This window comes from Rhinoderma darwinii, unplaced genomic scaffold, assembly GCF_050947455.1.
Source record: "Rhinoderma darwinii isolate aRhiDar2 unplaced genomic scaffold, aRhiDar2.hap1 Scaffold_523, whole genome shotgun sequence".
Classification (NCBI taxonomy): domain Eukaryota; kingdom Metazoa; phylum Chordata; class Amphibia; order Anura; family Rhinodermatidae; genus Rhinoderma; species Rhinoderma darwinii.
The window spans coordinates 1-22087 of NW_027464072.1; the positions used below are offsets into that span (position 1 = coordinate 1).

The window sequence follows — 22087 nt, forward strand, 5'->3', positions numbered from 1 at the left end:
AAAAGTTCTTGATTAAGTCCAGCTGGGTAAATGGGTTGAAGACATGTACAAATAGTACCCTCTCTCCCATAGCAAATAGAGGCACAAAAGAGACATTTTTCAAAACCTCACAGTTAGCATTCACTTTTAAGGCTTCATAGAAATTTAAACAGTCATTTTCTTCTTGAAAGGACACATCATACAATCCTTGCTTTCTGTTTTCTTGCACACAGAATAATTTATAAAGAGGGATACCTGCCATGTCGACCACCAGCTTCCTTCCAACAAATTCAATGGTGTTCTTACCAGAATCACTTGGGTCTACCTTAATTCGAATGGTTCTCTCCACTGGTGTTGTCCTTGCTGCATCCATGCTGACTATACCTGCCGATCCACAATCACAGAACGATCACCACTCTGGTTCCTCCCAAGGGAAAACCCGCACCCCCTGACCAAGACCAGAGCAATAAACTCTGATCTTAGCCAAAAGGCCGAGAAGCGATAACCCGAGCGGCCCTTGCCTTGCCCGAGCCTGTCCCATACTGCTGTTCACCCCTTGCAGCGATTGATTCAGCCTACTCCTAGGCAATTCCATGGGGCCCTGCAGGCTCACACACATTTACAGCTACTAAGCGGGAGGGAGGTGAATAAAGGCCGGAGAGGAAGCCAGACAGGATTTGCTTCTTTTGCTTGCACCACAATGCAGTGCTGAAAGAGGAGGAATCTACATAAAAACGCCTTCCTGGCAACGCCCAAATGCCCTCCTGCCATGCAGATAAACACTGGCAGCGGCAGCAAGTGCATGCCCACAGCCACCCCTTGTTCCTTCACACCTTGTATCAGCTTTAATCCAGTCCTGTGCTGCCTGCTGAGCAGCACTGAACAACACTGCCTGGGCCCAGGCTTTTATCTCTGAGGCAGGCCCCATTATGATGTCAGAAAGCTGGCTCTGGAATCCTGAGGGCTCCACTATGACACGTGCAAAGTTCCGTCTGAACTTTATATAAGACGGTGAGGCTCAGTCAGTCACTCAGTGTTGCCTGAGAGGGCAACACTGCAACAGCCGGCCGCCAGGCTGTCTTTTTTTTGCACATTTATTTGCCTCCAGGAGGCCACAAGAGGGAGACAAGGGACTGCAAAATGGAAAATAGGCATCCACCAACTTTACAGACAACTTCTCTTTGCTCCTACAACCTCCATCCTTGCACAGTTTGTTATTCTTCCAGGTAACATAGTAACAAATCCAAATTGCTGCTCTCTTTGTAGGCAAGCAAGGGTTTGTTGCAACTGCAATTCTTACTTCTTCTTGAAATGTAGGGACGACAGTACATTCCATCACATCCATCTAGTGTACACAGGTAGGTCCATTGTGGCGGGTAGGCGGCTGGCTGCTTTAATGGCTGTTTGCTGTTCCCCTACTCCACTCCACTCCACTATTTGACTGTGGTGCTGCATCAATCAGTGGCTGGCTCAGGTGCAGCTCTTTAACTTACCTAGGAGGGAGGGCGGAGAGAAGACAAGGAAGGTGAATGAGCTGTTCCAATGTGAAATGCCGGAAACACAGAAACACAGAAGACACACACACACACAACAAGAGGTGGCAATGTATTCATTAATTGCATTTAATAAATGAGCTCATTATCACACATGACTGTACAAATGCATTGTCCAACAGGTGTTGAAATAATGGGATTAAAAGGGGAGATCCCTTCAGAAAGACAGAAACAATGGCAAAGAGAAAAAACACTTTTGGAATCTGCTTTTAGTCAACACATAAGGAAAGGGTGCACCGGTCCTGGAAATACTGCAATACCAGGTCAATGCGTGGAGTGGACAGAGCAAGCTCTATTTCCATCTCCCTGTTCTAAAAATCCATTTAATATATGGTCCCCAGATAGGGGACGTATCAGATATTAAACTGATAAGAACAGATTTTTTTTCAGTTGGCTACCCCCTCGCGGGGGTGTCAATGATTTATTTATAAAAATTTCAATTTTACAATAAAACACATTTTAGTTACATAAATAAATACAAAGAATTTTTACATTGTAACAATAGTAAAATCAAATTTTCATAAAATTTATGTAGAGGGACATGGGGCAAATCTTTATTTATTTGGAGTTCCAGTCAGTCACAAACCATTTATTTAGAAGGGTGGCATTCCTTTTTTTGTCTAGTAAAAAATAAATATACATCTCACTAAAACAAAGACCTAAAACATCATCAACTGATAAAACGTCGTGCTTAAAAAGGAGGATGTTCCTGGCCTTCCATAGAGCTTCTTTGGCGCAATTCATCGTCTTCCATGCAATTATCTTCTGACTCGCGGTTGGGCATCCAAAAAGTCCATATAAAATATCTTCATAGTTTAAGTCCTTTAGGTCTGCCATCTTCACCAAAAGAGGGAATATTTTTTCCAAAATTGTTTTGCAAAGTCACATGTCCAAAAAATATGTCTTATAGTTTCCTCGGCCTGGCAGCCTTCCCTCGGGCAGACGGCAGACCTCGCGAATCCTCTTCTGTACTGGAATGCCCGGCATGGAAGACATTGATGAACGCAGCTCCAGGCCAGGTCCATCTGTGCATTAAAAAGATAAAACACATTAATCATTTTGAAAATAAAAGCACATCGTTGCGTATTAAAATTCTCTACATTGCTGACCGTCTCGCTCTCTCTCAGGTCTTTAATTATTTTTTTGCTGTTTTTAAGTTCGTTCACGGTCTTCCCTTTTAAATTGAAGAGAGACACTATTTTTTCTAAAATTACGTAATTCGCTGGTAATTTAAAAGCGTATGGTGAGGATAAAATTATGTTGAACCAACCAAACCTCCGCATAAAAAACCCAGTATTAAAACGTAAAAAGTAAGACCAATAGTGCTCTTTAAAAAGGGAATTAAAACAGAAACTAAAGAACTTAATTAAAAGAAACCTATTAAAATCAGGAAAATCTTTGCCACCCTTTGGTTTGGACTTTATTACCGTTTCTCGTTTCAATTTCTCCATCCTGGAACTCCAAAAGAAGGTAAAACATGCTTTTGTTATTTTTCGTAATAAAACTGTTGGGGGAGGGAACACCATGCTTGTGTATAAAAGAAGGGGTAAAATGACCATTTTTATGATTAAAATTTTTCCCTCCATAGTGAGTTTCCTCATATTCCACATACAAATTTTATTGTTTACCTTCTGCGCCACCATGTCCCAACTTATAAAACCATTGTCGTGCTCACTGAAGGAGATACCTAAAACTTTAATAGTATCTGACACAGGAACGGGTACGTCTCTAAAAACCATGCTTCCTATGCTTAAAATATTACTTTTGCTGAAGTTTATTCTAAAACCGGAAGCACAGCAATAAAACTCAATTTGTTTTAGGGCTTTCTGAAGCGAGAGGGTGTCCCTACAAAGTATCGCCACATCATCCATGTACCCCACTGCTTTAGCCTCTATGCCGCCACCCCCCGGCAGGGGGACTCCACGTATCTGTTTGTCCCGGCGTATTGCGCATAGCAGAGGCTCTAGTGCACATATGAAAAGCAGTGGGGACAAGGGACACCCCTGCTTCACCCCAGAGTTTAAAAGAACGTCCTGTGTCTTAAAACCATTTACTAAAATTTTGCTTGTGCAATCTTTATAAAAGGCTTTAATAGATAGTAAAAAACCTTCAGGTATACCCATCCGCTCTAAAACCTTAAAAAGATAAAAGTGCGATACTCGGTCGAAAGCTTTTTGAAAATCTATGGATAAAATGGCTAATTTTCCGTTTCTAGATTTTGTGTCTTCAATCGCATCTTTTATTAAATTAATATTATCCCAGATGCTGCGGCCTGGCACCCCACACACCTGGTTAGAGTGTATGATGTGGGGTACTATGGCTTTTAAACGGTTTGCACATAGTTTTGCCATTATTTTGTAGTCACTATTCAGAAGGGTTATTGGTCTCCAATTCTCTAAAACTGCGATGTCACCTTTCTTGTATAGCAAGGAGACCTCACCCTTCCGCCAGGACTTAGGCAGCATCTTGGAATGAAAGACTTCGGTAAAAAGGTTTAAGAGATCATCTTTTAAAATATCATAAAATTTGACATAAAACTCGCTGGGTATACCGTCCGGGCCAGGAACTTTACCTGCTTTAAAACTCTTCACTGTCTCTAAGATCTCCTGCTCCGACAGTTCCTGCAATAAAAAATTCTGGGAGACAGGGTCTAAAACAGTGGTAATCTCCTTCAGCGAGTCACGCATAAAATCACGATCCACAGTTTTCACATTAAAAAGGTCAGTATAAAACTCATGAACTTTACTTAAAAGACCCTGTACATCCGACACCCCATCAATATTTTTAAGAATAGCTTTTTTATTGTTCATTTTCTTAAAAAAGTACCTGGAGCAGGTCTCGTTCTCTTCCACGTGCTGTACTTTAGAACGAAATATAATTTCTTTACCTTTCTGCTCCAGGCACTGAGCTATCTCTTTTTTTAAGTTGGCGATGTCGTCTTGTACCTCTATCTCGTGTTCTCTCATCTTGTACAGGGTCTGTAGGCGGGTGTTGAGAATTTTAAAAAAAACTTGCTTCTCTCTGGCTTTCGCCACGCTTTTTTTAATAAAAAATTCTTTTATTTTCCTTTTCATTTTCTCCCACCATGCGGTGATGGGAGCCCGTGTGTCTCTCACCCGCCTACTCTCTTTGTAAAATTCAATAAAATCTGTAAAAACCTGTGGATCATCTAAAAGGGAAACATTTAACTTCCAGGACTTTTTACTAATAATGTTATTAAAATCACGCTTTACATAAAATGATAAAAGCTTGTGATCGGAAAAAACATTGGTTAAAACTTCACATTTAAAAGGCAGTAGATTCTCATTACAAAATATAAAATCTATCCTGGAGCTACAGGTGGCGTTGCTCCAGGTAACGCCGGCTTCCTCTGGACTGCTCCTGTTACACTCTTTATAAACGTCTTTTAATTTAAAATCACCCACCATATCTTTGAGCAGTCCAGAGGTCTTGTCATAGTTTCTGCTTGTAGCGCTGGTAAGCCGGCGTTCCCCCCTCAGGATACAATTAAAATCACCTGCGAGGATAAAAGGCTCAGTCGTGTTAATAAAAAGAGGTAAAATCGCTAACATTTCTGCTCTTTCATTTTTATCTGGTGAGCCGTAAAAATTTAAAAACTGCCATTTCACACCGTCAATAAAAGCCTTAACCAATAAAATACGTCCTGGAAGAATCTCTTGGATAAAATCGATTAAAACGTTTCCCTTAAAAAGAATGGCGACCCCTGCTGATCTGGACTCGTTAGATCCAGACCAGACTGATGGACCATACTTCCAATCCTCTTGGTATTTATGGTACTTCATCATATGGGGAATGCCGCACTCCTGCAGGAAAAAAACAGAGGCTGCCAGGCCAGCTAAAAAGCTGAAGAGAGCAACCCTTCTAACTTTGGACTTGGCGCCCCTCACGTTGAGGGAGATTCCCTTTACTTCTGACATTGTGGAGATTAAAATAGCGTCTTGATTTTAAAATAATAAATATTCGTGGAACTTAAAATCAGACATTTCCTCCACCAGCATTACCAGAACTCTCGTTTGCGCTCATATCCCCACCCTCGTCCGAATCGCCTGCAAAGAGGGACGAAAAGGGAGAGGAACTACCTTCACTGAGAGCCGTGCCAGCAACTCTTATCTCGTACAAGGGGAGCCCACTCTCGCTTAGCGTCACCTGGGTCTCAACTGGGTGACCACGTAGGTCCATTTCGGGTGGGTCCCCCAAGGGCCCCGCCTCTCCCCCCAGGCTCTGTTGACGCCGTCTTAGAGGGGGAGGTTGCGCACATGGCGGGGTGTCCGGTATCTGGGAGGGAACAGTGCCCACCCTCCTCACCAGGTCAGGCGAGGAGGTGGTCCTAGGAGGAGCCTCACTTTTCTTTACGGATGTGTCCATCTGCTCCTCCCCTGATTCCCTCCTACCAGCACGCTCCTGTTTTCCCTTTTTCCGGGGACCCACCGCTACCCAGTTCTCCTGCTCGGAGTCAGACTCCTGAGACCCAGGTACAGGAGCAGGCCCGGCACCCACTGGACAACCAGCCCTCTGGGATGCCACAGTATCATTGGTGGCCTGCTCCTTTTCCGCCTTCCGCTTTGCTTGCCTTTTGTCATTGGCGCTGGGCTCCTTCCTTTCCTCAGAGGTTGCTGGCTGCGAGGCACCTGCTTTGGCTCCATTACTCCGCACCACTGAAGCCCAGGTGCCTCGCTGCTCCTTCGCGGCCCCGGCATGCTCCTCTCCCCGGGGGTGGGACTGGTCTGCTGGTGGAGCACGTGGGGGCGCCTCGGGTTGCTCATTTTCTTCGCCTCGGTACCTATGGGGACAAGAATAGTACAAATGACCAGTTTTTTGGCAAAAATTACATTTTTTCTCTTGTGAGCATTCTCTCATATTGTGCTCTTTGCTTCCACAGTTTCTACAGGTGACATCGCAGTTAAAACTGGTATGTCCATAAGTACCGCAGGCCCTGCAGAAGTTTGGCATCCCTGAAAAATAGAGGTCGCCATTCACATTTCCAATTTTAAAACGAGCCGGTGGTAATCTCGTTTCCTGGGTGGAGGGGTCCTTTATCAATGTTACTAAAAACTTCCACTTGACGGTCCACACTCCACACTCGTTCATAACTCTCCCCAACAGTTTGACATTCTTGAAGTAGGCAGCTAAGAATGCTGCCACTTCCATATCCTTCACATATGGGGAGTACATTTTAATCACCACGAGTTTCGTAATTTCGAAGGCATGTTCTACTACCTGGACTCCCGCTACCACGAGTTCACCTTTTCTCCTCTCAGCTCGGTCCATGGCATCACGGAGGATTCCTTCTCCCATAAAGGTGACGTCGAAAATTCCTCGTTTCGGGTAGTCCTGGATAGCCAAAATCTCATTCTTGTGGACCGCCAGTAGTTCTTCCAAGATCTTGTGGACCAAGAACTTTACGCCACGTGGACCGCCTCCACCCTCTGCCACGATAAATCGGGCAGAGTTCCTTAGCCGGGCATACACCGGCACCGCATCTGGTTCGCCCGCCATCGCCTAGCCGGGTCGAACCGCGCAGCTTGCGCTGCTCCCTATGGGGTCCGGAGACACACCAAAGGGCTGGGGGGGGGATCGCAACTCGTTGCTCAGGACTAAGCCTCTCTCCCAAATAGCAGCACGGGGGTGAAGTCCAGGCGAACCTGGACGATCCCCCGAGGCCGAGAGAGAGGGTACCTGAGCACCTTCTGACTAAAAACCTCCTGTATAAATACACTTGATCTTAGCCAAAAGGCCGAGAAGCGATAACCCGAGCGGCCCTTGCCTTGCCCGAGCCTGTCCCATACTGCTGTTCACCCCTTGCAGCGATTGATTCAGCCTACTCCTAGGCAATTCCATGGGGCCCTGCAGGCTCACACACATTTACAGCTACTAAGCGGGAGGGAGGTGAATAAAGGCCGGAGAGGAAGCCAGACAGGATTTGCTTCTTTTGCTTGCACCACAATGCAGTGCTGAAAGAGGAGGAATCTACATAAAAACGCCTTCCTGGCAACGCCCAAATGCCCTCCTGCCATGCAGATAAACACTGGCAGCGGCAGCAAGTGCATGCCCACAGCCACCCCTTGTTCCTTCACACCTTGTATCAGCTTTAATCCAGTCCTGTGCTGCCTGCTGAGCAGCACTGAACAACACTGCCTGGGCCCAGGCTTTTATCTCTGAGGCAGGCCCCATTATGATGTCAGAAAGCTGGCTCTGGAATCCTGAGGGCTCCACTATGACACGTGCAAAGTTCCGTCTGAACTTTATATAAGACGGTGAGGCTCAGTCAGTCACTCAGTGTTGCCTGAGAGGGCAACACTGCAACAGCCGGCCGCCAGGCTGTCTTTTTTTTGCACATTTATTTGCCTCCAGGAGGCCACAAGAGGGAGACAAGGGACTGCAAAATGGAAAATAGGCATCCACCAACTTTACAGACAACTTCTCTTTGCTCCTACAACCTCCATCCTTGCACAGTTTGTTATTCTTCCAGGTAACATAGTAACAAATCCAAATTGCTGCTCTCTTTGTAGGCAAGCAAGGGTTTGTTGCAACTGCAATTCTTACTTCTTCTTGAAATGTAGGGACGACAGTACATTCCATCACATCCATCTAGTGTACACAGGTAGGTCCATTGTGGCGGGTAGGCGGCTGGCTGCTTTAATGGCTGTTTGCTGTTCCCCTACTCCACTCCACTCCACTATTTGACTGTGGTGCTGCATCAATCAGTGGCTGGCTCAGGTGCAGCTCTTTAACTTACCTAGGAGGGAGGGCGGAGAGAAGACAAGGAAGGTGAATGAGCTGTTCCAATGTGAAATGCCGGAAACACAGAAACACAGAAGACACACACACACACAACAAGAGGTGGCAATGTATTCATTAATTGCATTTAATAAATGAGCTCATTATCACACATGACTGTACAAATGCATTGTCCAACAGGTGTTGAAATAATGGGATTAAAAGGGGAGATCCCTTCAGAAAGACAGAAACAATGGCAAAGAGAAAAAACACTTTTGGAATCTGCTTTTAGTCAACACATAAGGAAAGGGTGCACCGGTCCTGGAAATACTGCAATACCAGGTCAATGCGTGGAGTGGACAGAGCAAGCTCTATTTCCATCTCCCTGTTCTAAAAATCCATTTAATATATGGTCCCCAGATAGGGGACGTATCAGATATTAAACTGATAAGAACAGATTTTTTGATTGAAAATTGCTTTATTGACAATCAATCGTCATCATACAAACATTACTGCGACGCAGCGCAAGCCATGAAGCAGCAAATAATAAATAATAACAGTCGTCAAACATAACATGACAGTATAATACACAGTACAGGCTAGCCTATGCTATACATTACACCACATGCTACACTAACATTCTTGCATTCACTAAAGCCAAACAACAAAGCATTACAGACAAGTGATGGGATAGGGGAGTGGGTAGGAGGGGATAGGGAAGGGGGAAATCACAGGCCCGAAGCTTTATTGAAAGACAACACACAAGAAGGGAGAGTGGGGGGAAGGGGAGTATCAGTCCTCTTCCTCATCGACGTCCGGGCTGTCCCAGGTGGAATAGTCTCTGAGCAGGCTGTGGATCAGCCTGCGGCAGTCCTGGACGGACACACTCTCTCTCCGCAAAATCAGACGGTTCCTGGCAAACCATATAGCGTCCTTAAAGCAGTTCATAAGGCGCCAGGCTTCCTGGATTGCTCCATCCGTGGTATTCCCAGGAAATAGTCCATAAAGTACCGAGCGGTACGACAGTCTGTTCCTGGGTACTGAGTCCTTGAGTTCATGTTCCAAGGCTTTCAACAGACCCTGTGCAAAGGGGCACTGCCAGAAAATGTGCAAAGATGTTTCCTCCGTGAAGGGGCACCTGGGGCAGTACCGGGTCTTGCACAGGTTGCGGGCATGCATGAATGACCTAAGAGGCAGTCCTCCCTGGATGGCCATCCATGAAATGTCCTTGTGCCCGTTGGTCAACCTGCCAGATGACACGTTAGTCCAAACAGTCTCCAACGTGTCGGCATGAAGCCCTGGAACAGACTCCAGTGAGTCCTTTGCTCTGATGTGCTTGTGGATCGTCTTAGGTTTCCACAAGTCGGGCTTAAGACCCTCCAGTTGATGCTCCCTCACAAACCGGACGACATCTCCGTAGAACCAGGGAGCGTGCCAGTTGTAAGGGAAGGAGCTGTCCCACTTGTCCCAGCCAAAACCTCGCCAGAGGGGAAGGAGGAAGTAGCGGGACATGGCCTTGCCCGCAGAGCCGTTTGCTGTCCTCAGAGTCCTACGAACACAGTCACATGCAAAAGCGATCCGCAGCAGAGTGGGAATGTCGGGTATACCCTTCCCACCTTTGCGGGGCTCCTTGTACATAACAGTCCGCTTTACTCTGTCCATTTTCGAGCCCCAGATGAAGCGAAACACAGTCCTGGTAATGGCCCTCGAGACGGTGGCAAGAGGGGGCCATGCCTGTGCAGTGTATTGTAGCACAGGCAAGACTTCGTTACGCAGGACCATTGCTTTGCCCTCGATAGTGAGTTGTCTGAGGCTCCACAGTCCGATCCTTTGGTTGACTTTGGCCAAGCGTTCTTCCCACGACTTTAGGGCTGCACCTTCCTTTCCGAACCAGACTCCCAGAATTTTGATGAAGTCCGGCTTGATAGTAAACGGGAAGGAGGCAGGAGAAGGCAGGTACCACTTTCCGAAGAGCATGGCTTCCGACTTCCCGCAGTTGACTTTTGCCCCTGAAGCGCGTCCGAACTCCTCACAGGTCTGGACGAGTGCAGTCACCGAACTCTGGTCAGCGCAGAAGACGGTCACGTCGTCCATGTACAGCGAGCATTTGACCTCGAAGTGTCCTGGACCTGGTGCGGTGATCCCTCTGATCTCTCCATTCTGCCGGATAGCCTCTGCGAAGAGCTCTATAACACAAACAAAAAGGAGAGGTGAAAGAGGACAGCCTTGTCTAACCCCCGACGATACAGGAAAGGGGTCAGTCTTCCAGCCGTTCACCAGCACCGAGCTGTAAATGTCACAATACATCAGGTTAACATACAAACAGAACAACCTGCCAAGCCGCAGCCTACGCAGAGCCTTACCCATGAATTCGTGAGAGACCCGGTCAAAAGCCTTCTCCTGATCCAGACTGACCAGGGCCGCGTGTGTACGGCGGCTTTGCATGTAATGCACCGTGTCCCTCACCAGGGCAAGACTGTCGGCCACCCTACGGCCAGGAATGCCGCAGGTTTGGTCCGATCCGATGATCTGTCCGATGACAACCTTCAGTCTGTTGGCCAATACTTTGGCGAGGATCTTGTAGTCCACGTTCAGGAGAGAGATGGGACGCCAGTTTTTCAGGTCACATCTCTCCCCCTTCCGCTTATACAAGATCGTGATCATGCCTTCTCTCAAGGACGGTGGCATTCTACCCTCCACCACCATCTCCTCATAGAGCTCCAGCAGGTCCGGACAGATCAAGTCCCCCAGCGCTACATAGAGCTCTGCTGGGAGACCATCACTGCCCGGGGTCCTGCCGGGTCTGAAGGATTTAGCGGCAGAGAGCAGTTCCTCCACCGTCAGGGGTACATCCATAGCCTCCGTACCTGCAGGATCAAGATGATTAGTGATACCTGACAGGAATTTATCGGCGGCTTCGGGGTCAGTGGTTTTCCGGGAGTAGAGGCTTCGGTAGTAGTCTGTGACGACTCCCATCACCTCCTTCTTCCCAGAATGCATGTTTCCGGTCTCATCTCGGAGTTCCTTCAGGGGCGTGTGGCCGGCATGGAGTTTCCTGAAAAAGAACGAGTTACATTTCTCACCCTTCTCCAGGTTCTCCACCTTGGAACGAAAGACAATTCGCTTGGATTCCTCCTCAAAGTGCCTTTTCAGGCCCTTTTTGGCTTCCTCCAGCTCCTTCCTGACGTCCCAGCCGCATTGAAGGAGGTCTTGCAGGGATCGCAGCTGACGCTGCATCTCTCTGAAGTCTCTCTTCCTCTCACACGCCTGTTGGCGACTTTTTGCCTGAAAGAAACAACGAAATTCAACTTTAACATATTCCCACCAGTCACAGGTTTTGTCAAAGAAAACTTTATCATTCCTCCAAACAATATAGGCGTCTCTAAGTTCCGCCAGTACCTCCTCTCTTTCCAGCAGGGCACAATTCAGCTTCCAGGAGCCAGGGCCGGGAGGAAAACCGTGGCCGATGGCACCCTGGAAGAGAATGGCCCTGTGGTCAGAGAAGAAGCAGGGGACCATGGAGTGCCCATGCTGCTTGACTGCCCGGGAGGTGAACGCAAAGTCAATCCGAGAACGAAGTGAGCCATCGGGTCGGCTCCATGAATAGTTCACAGAGCCGATCCCCATGGAGCCCACAACGTCCTGCAAGGATGCTTCGGTTACCATCTCGATAAGCAGTTTGGAACTGACATCCAGCTTGATTGAAGTGCCGGAACTTCGTCCATCCTCTTCGATGGGGCAGTTGAAGTCCCCGGCCATCACCACTGCCCTAGTGGTGGCGAGCTGGGTCCGCAGGGTCTGGAATAGTTCCAGGCGCTCAGCCTTCATAGGGGGGGCGTACACGTTGATGAGCCTAATCGGCTCTCCTGCCCAGGAACCGTCTACGACCAACAAGCGGCCGCAGACGAGCTCCTGGACAGAGTCAACAGTAAATACGCCTCCCCTAATCAGGATGGCAACCCCCGCAGACTTACAGTCGCCCCCACCAGACCAGTAGGACGGGCCATGGGTCCACTGCCTGGCCAGGTGATGATATGACCTGGAAGAGGGGAGAGTACATTCCTGCAGCATAAATATATCACTCGACTGCTTGGAAAGAAAAGTTAGCACCATCTGACATCTAGTCCTATCTCTAACACTCCTCACATTGAGGCTAAAGATGTTAAGTTCAGCAGCCATGGGGGAGAATAAAGAAGGTTAGTGCAAACGATACACCTTAGTTACCAGTCCGGTCGGGCGGGTCCTCCTCGCCTGGCGGGTCCGAAAGATCCAGCAGGCCCTCTGACAAAAATTGTTCCAGGATTGTAGCCACCTGGATGTCTGTTGTGAAGTCGATGACCTCAGGTTCAGACACGAGTTCCTCCACCATCTGCTCCATTTCCTCCTGCTGCGCAAGGGAATCTTCGCAGATTTCCACGACTTGTCGCTTTGAGGACTCAGCAGCTGGGCTGTCCCTCACCTTTCTCTTCCTCTGGATGGCACCTGAGGAGACAAGAGGGGGAAAATCCTCCAGGGAGAGGACTCCAGCAGCTGGAGGGGAAGATGTTAGTGCTGCTGGAGCTGGGGAGAAGGGAGGCTGGGTTGGGAGAGGTGCAGGTGACAGGACCACTGAGATGGGTGGGTAGGAGAAGGTGAGAGCCTCAGTGGGGGTGACAGGGGTTGGGGACGGGGGGGTGGGGAGGGCCGGGCGAGGGAGGGTGGGAAGGGTAGGGCGAGGGAGGGCCGGGAGAGGGGGGGGAGGGACTGTCGTCTTCTTACCATCCTTCTTTTTCCCGGTCTTCTGTGCCGCTGGAGCTCTGGCTGGGGCGGGGTTCCCTCTGGCTGGAGCTTTTGCTGCTACAGTTGCCCAGGATCGATCCCTCTTCGGGCAGTCCTTGTAAGAGTGGGCTGCTTGTCCGCAGAGGTTGCACATTGTCCGTTTCGGGCAGTCTTTGGTCTCGTGTCCTGTTACCCGGCAGTTCTTGCAGGCGTCCTCCTTGCAGTCCTTCACCGAATGACCCTTCTTGCTGCATCTCCTGCAGATCTGCGGCATGTCCGGGTAATAGATGAGGCCGTAGGAGTTGCCCAGCGAGAATGACTGGGGCAGGTGCTGGAGGCCGTCTTCCGCGCTCGAATCCTTGTTCAGTCGGACGATTACCGACCACTTGCCAGTCCAGAAGCCGAGTCCGTTCAGGATGTGGGTGGGTTCCCTCACCACTGTGCAGAACCGCTTCAGGAGCGTGGTGATGTCTTTGCCGGGGGTGTGTGGGTTCCGCATTGAGACCGTCACCCGCCTTTCCTCTCTTTGGACAGGGCAGTTGCCCACAAAGCGAGAGAAAGGGGATTCAGGCCTCGCCGCTTTCACCATCTCCCAGTACCTTCTGCAGATGTTGATCGAAGCGAAGGTCACGAAGAACATCCCGGTCATGAAGGCCTGGATGCTGATGGTCTCCGGCTTAGCGAAGCCCTGGTCCAGGAGCATCTTCTGGCAGAACACTTCTTCCGTCATGTCCGGCACTCTCCCGTCCACCTCCTTCAGCTTCAGGGCCACCGTCTGCTTCATCCAGGGCTCCAGGGTTGGAGCAGCCTGGTTCGGCTTCCTGGTGGCCTGTTCGCCTGAGGAGGCTTCAGGAGGAGATGTCCTGGCCTGGGCCGGCTCACCTGGTCCATCAGCCTTCTTCTTCTGGGTGGCAGGGTTGCTGGTTGAGGCCATGGCTTCTTCCAGCTGTTCCTGTCGCTTGGGGAGGATCTTCGATAGCTCTTTCCCGAAGGGGGCGGAGCTATGCAAATCTTCTCCTTGCTGGCCGAGGTTCTTCCACGAAATTTCTTCCGCAGCGGTTCCTCGTCGAGCTTCTTCTTCTGCGGCCGAGCTTCTTCGAAGATCCCCTTCAGCAGCGGCTCTTCTCCGAAGTTCTCCTTCTTCTTCCCGGCAGCGATCTCCCGGAGCTTCTTCCCCGATGGCGGCTTCTCCCTTCTGGATCGTCGTCTTCGCTGGTTCTTCTCCGCAGTTCGTCGCCGGCTTCGTCTGGAACGCTCTTGGATCGCTAAGCTAGTGTTTATAGCCCCCAGTGGTTCTCCGAGCTATCTATCCTTACAAGGACTGATAAGAACAGATTTTTGATTGAAAATTGCTTTATTGACAATCAATCGTCATCATACAAACATTACTGCGACGCAGCGCAAGCCATGAAGCAGCAAATAATAAATAATAACAGTCGTCAAACATAACATGACAGTATAATACACAGTACAGGCTAGCCTATGCTATACATTACACCACATGCTACACTAACATTCTTGCATTCACTAACGCCAAACAACAAAGCATTACAGACAAGTGATGGGATAGGGGAGTGGGTAGGAGGGGATAGGGAAGGGGGAAATCACAGGCCCGAAGCTTTATTGAAAGACAACACACAAGAAGGGAGAGTGGGGGGAAGGGGAGTATCAGTCCTCTTCCTCATCGACGTCCGGGCTGTCCCAGGTGGAATAGTCTCTGAGCAGGCTGTGGATCAGCCTGCGGCAGTCCTGGACGGACACACTCTCTCTCCGCAAAATCAGACGGTTCCTGGCAAACCATATAGCGTCCTTAAAGCAGTTCATAAGGCGCCAGGCTTCCTGGATTGCTCCATCCGTGGTATTCCCAGGAAATAGTCCATAAAGTACCGAGCGGTACGACAGTCTGTTCCTGGGTACTGAGTCCTTGAGTTCATGTTCCAAGGCTTTCAACAGACCCTGTGCAAAGGGGCACTGCCAGAAAATGTGCAAAGATGTTTCCTCCGTGAAGGGGCACCTGGGGCAGTACCGGGTCTTGCACAGGTTGCGGGCATGCATGAATGACCTAAGAGGCAGTCCTCCCTGGATGGCCATCCATGAAATGTCCTTGTGCCCGTTGGTCAACCTGCCAGATGACACGTTAGTCCAAACAGTCTCCAACGTGTCGGCATGAAGCCCTGGAACAGACTCCAGTGAGTCCTTTGCTCTGATGTGCTTGTGGATCGTCTTAGGTTTCCACAAGTCGGGCTTAAGACCCTCCAGTTGATGCTCCCTCACGAACCGGACGACATCTCCGTAGAACCAGGGAGCGTGCCAGTTGTAAGGGAAGGAGCTGTCCCACTTGTCCCAGCCAAAACCTCGCCAGAGGGGAAGGAGGAAGTAGCGGGACATGGCCTTGCCCGCAGAGCCGTTTGCTGTCCTCAGAGTCCTACGAACACAGTCACATACAAAAGCGATCCGCAGCAGAGTGGGAATGTCGGGTATACCCTTCCCACCTTTGCGGGGCTCCTTGTACATAACAGTCCGCTTTACTCTGTCCATTTTCGAGCCCCAGATGAAGCGAAACACAGTCCTGGTAATGGCCCTCGAGACGGTGGCAAGAGGGGGCCATGCCTGTGCAGTGTATTGTAGCACAGGCAAGACTTCGTTACGCAGGACCATTGCTTTGCCCTCAATAGTGAGTTGTCTGAGGCTCCACAGTCCGATCCTTTGGTTGACTTTGGCCAAGCGTTCTTCCCACGACTTTAGGGCTGCACCTTCCTTACCGAACCAGACTCCCAGAATTTTGATGAAGTCCGGCTTGATAGTAAACGGGAAGGAGGCAGGAGAAGGCAGGTACCACTTTCCGAAGAGCATGGCTTCCGACTTCCCGCAGTTGACTTTTGCCCCTGAAGCGCGTCCGAACTCCTCACAGGTCTGGACGAGTGCAGTCACCGAACTCTGGTCAGCGCAGAAGACGGTCACGTCGTCCATGTACAGCGAGCATTTGACCTCGAAGTGTCCTGGACCTGGTGCGGTGATCCCTCTGATCTCTCCATTCTGCCGGATAGCCTCTGCGAAGAGCTCTATAACACAAACAAAAAGGAGAGGTGAAAGAGGACAGCCTTGTCTAACCCCCGACGATACAGGAAAGGGGTCAGTCTTCCAGCCGTTCACCAGCACCGAGCTGTAAATGTCGCAATACATCAGGTTAACATACAAACAGAACAACCTGCCAAGCCGCAGCCTACGCAGAGCCTTACCCATGAATTCGTGAGAGACCCGGTCAAAAGCCTTCTCCTGATCCAGACTGACCAGGGCCGCGTGTGTACGGCGGCTTTGCATGTAATGCACCGTGTCCCTCACCAGGGCAAGACTGTCGGCCACCCTACGGCCAGGAATGCCGCAGGTTTGGTCCGATCCGATGATCTGTCCGATGACAACCTTCAGTCTGTTGGCCAATACTTTGGCGAGGATCTTGTAGTCCACGTTCAGGAGAGAGATGGGACGCCAGTTTTTCAGGTCACATCTCTCCCCCTTCCGCTTATACAAGATCGTGATCATGCCTTCTCTCAAGGACGGTGGCATTCTACCCTCCACCACCATCTCCTCATAGAGCTCCAGCAGGTCCGGACTGATCAAGTCCCCCAGCGCTACATAGAGCTCTGCTGGGAGACCATCACTGCCCGGGGTCCTGCCGGGTCTGAAGGATTTAGCGGCAGAGAGCAGTTCCTCCACCGTCAGGGGTACATCCATAGCCTCCGTACCTGCAGGATCAAGATGATTAGTGATACCTGACAGGAATTTATCGGCGGCTTCGGGGTCAGTGGTTTTCCGGGAGTAGAGGCTTCGGTAGTAGTCTGTGACGACTCCCATCACCTCCTTCTTCCCAGAATGCATGTTTCCGGTCTCATCTCGAAGTTCCTTCAGGGGCGTGTGGCCGGCATGGAGTTTCCTGAAAAAGAACGAGTTACATTTCTCACCCTTCTCCAGGTTCTCCACCTTGGAACGAAAGACAATTCGCTTGGATTCCTCCTCAAAGTGCCTTTTCAGGCCCTTTTTGGCTTCCTCCAGCTCCTTCCTGACGTCCCAGCCGCATTGAAGGAGGTCTTGCAGGGATCGCAGCTGACGCTGCATCTCTCTGAAGTCTCTCTTCCTCTCACACGCCTGTTGACGACTTTTTGCCTGAAAGAAACAACGAAATTCAACTTTAACATATTCCCACCAGTCACAGGTTTTGTCAAAGAAAACTTTATCATTCCTCCAAACAATATAGGCGTCTCTAAGTTCCGCCAGTACCTCCTCTCTTTCCAGCAGGGCACAATTCAGCTTCCAGGAGCCAGGGCCGGGAGGAAAACCGTCGCCGATGGCACCCTGGAAGAGAATGGCCCTGTGGTCAGAGAAGAAGCAGGGGACCATGGAGTGCCCATGCTGCTTGACTGCCCGGGAGGTGAACACAAAGTCAATCCGAGAACGAAGTGAGCCATCGGGTCGGCTCCATGAATAGTTCACAGAGCCAATCCCCATGGAGCCCACAACGTCCTGCAAGGATGCTTCGGTTACCATCTCGATAAGCAGTTTGGAACTGACATCCAGTTTGATTGAAGTGCCGGAACTTCGTCCATCCTCTTCGATGGGGCAGTTGAAGTCCCCGGCCATCACCACTGCCCTAGTGGTGGCGAGCTGGGTCCGCAGGGTCTGGAATAGTTCCAGGCGCTCAGCCTTCATAGGGGGAGCGTACACGTTGATGAGCCTAATCGGCTCTCCTGCCCAGGAACCGTCTACGACCAACAAGCGGCCGCAGGCGAGCTCCTGGACAGAGTCAACAGTAAATACGCTTCCCCTAATCAGGATGGCAACCCCTGCAGACTTACAGTCGCCCCCACCAGACCAGTAGGACGGGCCATGGGTCCACTGCCTGGCCAGATGATGGTATGACCTGGAAGAGGGGAGAGTACATTCCTGCAGCATAAATACATCACTCGACTGCTTGGAAAGAAAAGTTAGCACCATCTGACATCTAGTCCTATCTCTAACACTCCTCACATTGAGGCTAAAGATGTTAAGTTTAGCAGCCATGGGGGAGAATAAAGAAGGTTAGTGCAAACGATACACCTTAGTTACCAGTCCGGTCGGGCGGATCCTCCTCTCCTGGCGGGTCCGAAAGATCCAGCAGGCCCTCTGACAAAAATTGTTCCAGGATTGTAGCCACCTGGATGTCTGTTGTGAAGTCGATGACCTCAGGTTCAGACACGAGTTCCTCCACCATCTGCTCCATTTCCTCCTGCTGCGCAAGGGAATCTTCGCAGATTTCCACGACTTGTCGCTTTGAGGACTCAGCAGCTGGGCTGTCCCTCACCTTTCTCTTCCTCTGGATGGCACCTGAGGAGACAAGAGGGGGAAAATCCTCCAGGGAGAGGACTCCAGCAGCTGGAGGGGAAGATGTTAGTGCTGCTGGAGCTGGGGAGAAGGGAGGCTGGGTTGGGAGAGGTGCAGGTGACAGGACCACTGAGATGGGTGGGTAGGAGAAGGTGAGAGCCTCAGTGGGGGTGACAGGGGTTGGGGACGGGGGGGTGGGGAGGGCCGGGCGAGGGAGGGTGGGAAGGGTAGGGCGAGGGAGGGCCGGGAGACGGGGGGGAGGGACTGTCGTCTTCTTACCATCCTTCTTATTCCCGGTCTTCTGCGCCGCTGGAGCTCTGGCTGGGGCGGGGTTCCCTCTGGCCGGAGCTTTCGCCGCTACAGTTGCCCAGGATCGATCCCTCTTCGGGCAGTCCTTGTAGGAGTGGGCTGCTTGTCCGCAGAGGTTGCACATTGTCCGTTTCGGGCAGTCTTTGGTCTCGTGTCCTGTTACCCGGCAGTTCTTGCAGGCGTCCTCCTTGCAGTCCTTCACCGAATGACCCTTCTTGCTGCATCTCCTGCAGATCTGCGGCATGTCCGGGTAGTAGATGAGGCCGTAGGAGTTGCCCAGCGAGAATGACTGGGGCAGGTGTTGGAGGCCGTCTTCCGCGCTGGAATCCTTGTTCAGTCGGACGATTACCGACCACTTGCCAGTCCAGAAGCCGAGTCCGTTCAGGATGTGGGTGGGTTCCCTCACCACTGTGCAGAACCGCTTCAGGAGCGTGGTGATGTCTTTGCCGGGGGTGTGTGGGTTCCGCATTGAGACCGTCACCCGCCTTTCCTCTCTTTGGACAGGGCAGTTGCCCACAAAGCGAGAGAAAGGGGATTCAGGCCTCGCCGCTTTCACCATCTCCCAGTACCTTCTGCAGATGTTGATCGAAGCGAAGGTCACGAAGAACATCCCGGTCATGAAGGCCTGGATGCTGATGGTCTCCGGCTTAGCGAAGCCCTGGTCCAGGAGCATCTTCTGGCAGAACACTTCTTCCGTCATGTCCGGCACTCTCCCGTCCACCTCCTTCAGCTTCAGGGCCACCGTCTGCTTCATCCAGGGCTCCAGGGTTGGAGCAGCCTGGTTCGGCTTCCTGGTGGCCTGTTGGCTTGAGGAGGCTTCAGGAGGAGATGTCCTGGCCTGGGCCGGCTCACCTGGTCCATCAGCCTTCTTCTTCTGGGTGGCAGGGTTGCTGGTTGAGGCCATGGCTTCTTCCAGCTGTTCCTGTCGCTTGGGGAGGATCTTCGATAGCTCTTTCCCGAAGGGGGCGGAGCTATGCAAATCTTCTCCTTGCTGGCCGAGGTTCTTCCACGAAATTTCTTCCGCAGCGGTTCCTCGTCGAGCTTCTTCTTCTGCGGCCGAGCTTCTTCGAAGATCCCCTTCAGCAGCGGCTCTTCTCCGAAGTTCTCCTTCTTCTTCCCGGCAGCGATCTCCCGGAGCTTCTTCCCCGATGGCGGCTTCTCCCTTCTGGATCTTCGTCTTCGCTGGTTCTTCTCCGCAGTTCGTCGCCGGCTTCGTCTGGAACGCTCTTGGATCGCTAAGCTAGTGTTTATAGCCCCCAGTGGTTCTCCGAGCTATCTATCCTTACAAGGACTGATAAGAACAGATTTTTTTTTTTTTTTTTTTTTTTTTTTTCTTTTTTACTCAGATCACAAGTCTCAAAACTTAAAATCACCATCTTTTTCTCTTCACAGATCTCAAGACTCACATCATCATCGTAAAAGGTAAGTATATTTATACATTATTTCCCCCTAAATATCTATTCTACACTCCCATTACAGAATTCCATTTCTTTTGCTTCCATTTTTCTTCTGCTTTCTCTATTCCTAGTTCTTTCTTTTCTTTCCAAAAATAGATAAATAAATAATTTAGGCTTAGACGTATGCAATCATCAACAGTTAAAGCATCCCTTTTAAATAGTAAAATATTCCTGGACCTCCATAGCGCCATTTTAACTGATGCTAAGATCAGCCAAACTATTTGAAACTCATTTTCCCCGATTCCAATTCCATAAAATATCAAGTTAAAATTAAAATAGTTAACTTTACTCACCATGCTCACCAACTTACTTATCTTTTTCCACACTTTTTGTGCAAAATCACAATTCCAGAAAACATGCATTGTGGTTTCATCATCAATACAACCACTTCTAGGACATTGGCTATTCCGATTCAGTCGTCTTTTATATTGGAAATCCTTTGTTGGTAAACAATCCTTTATCATACACCATAATAGATCTTTGTGATCATTAGACAAACAAAGATGGTTAACACATTTCCAAATGTTTTTAACTACCTGGGGAGTAAACCGTTCAATCGGGCTGCAAATGGTTCTACCCTCTAAGACTTTTAATATTTTTTTATGATTAATAAGAACCTCTTTTCCTTCTTCTGCCAGATTGAACTCTCTTATAATTTTCTCTAAGATTAAATAGTACTCTGGAGGCAACCACCTATATGGTCTCTTTAGATCTATATTGATCCATTTATACTTCCTTATGAAAAAACCAAAATTATATATTACAAAGGCTCTCAACTTTGATTCAGGTCCACATAGGATACTAATACACTGTGATAAATACTTACAAAATAAAAACTGTCTAAGATCAGGGAAACCCTTACCACCATTTCCTTTCGATTTATATAACTCTACTCTCCTTACTCTCTCCATTTTTGAACCCCAAAAGAAATTAAAACATACCTTAATAATTCTTTTCATCATAATGTTTGAGGGCATAAAAACAGCAGATACATATAAAATCAGAGGCAATAGAACTTGTTTAATCACTAAGATTTTCCCTTCCATTGATAGGCACCTTAGTTTCCAAAAATCCACCTTCTTTTTAACCCTTTCCAAGAGAGATTCCCAATTTTTTATACTTCCACAGTTTTGTGAGAAATGAATACCTAGAATTTTCATATCTACTACACTTAATAATTTACATTCCCTTTCCAACTTAAGATTCCCTATCAATAAAACCCCTGATTTTTCCCAGTTTATTTTAAAACCAGATGCACCATTAAACCATTCAACTACTCGTAATACCCTATTAAACCCTCTCAAACTTCTAACTAAAACCGTAATGTCATCCATATATGCCACAATTTTAACTCGCTCATTTTTATTCCCTGGTATAAAAACACCATCAATAACTTTATCCCTTCTTATTGCACATAAAAGTGGTTCCACGGCACAAATAAAGAGTATTGGCGACAAAGGACACCCTTGCTTCACTCCACAATTCATTTTAACCTTTTCCGATAAAAAGCCATTCACTGAAATTTTACTGAAACAACTAGAATATAAACTCTTAATACACTTAATAAACATATCAGGACAACCAAGCTTTTTTAAAACCTGAAATAAAAACAAATGGGAAATTCTATCATATGCTTTTTCGAAATCTAATGAGATCAATGCCAAATCCTGATCACGATCTTTAAAATCCCATAATACATCTCTAATCAAGAGTAATGAATCTGTAATTTTTCTCCCTGGCACAGCACATGTCTGATCCTCCTCAATTACCGATGAAATTACTTTTTTCAAACGATTAGCAAATAATTTTGCATAAATTTTATAATCCATGTTTAGTAACGTTATAGGCCTCCAATTCTTTATCATTTCTTTATCCCCTTTCTTAAAAAGTAAAACAATTAACCCTTCAGACCATGATATTGGCATTTTAAAAGAGGAT

General features: G+C 48.8%; 2 non-coding genes across 2 annotated transcripts; both read right to left on the reverse strand.

Annotated features, from left to right (window-relative positions):
• Window positions 1-1758: 1758 nt before the first annotated feature.
• LOC142721894 (U2 spliceosomal RNA) lies at window positions 1759-1953 on the reverse strand. The gene has a single exon (XR_012874242.1). It is a non-coding gene; the product is annotated as a U2 spliceosomal RNA (small nuclear RNA).
• Window positions 1954-8575: 6622 nt separating this feature from the next.
• LOC142721866 (U2 spliceosomal RNA) lies at window positions 8576-8763 on the reverse strand. Its single transcript, XR_012874222.1, has one exon. It is a non-coding gene; the product is annotated as a U2 spliceosomal RNA (small nuclear RNA).
• Window positions 8764-22087: the final 13324 nt, after the last annotated feature.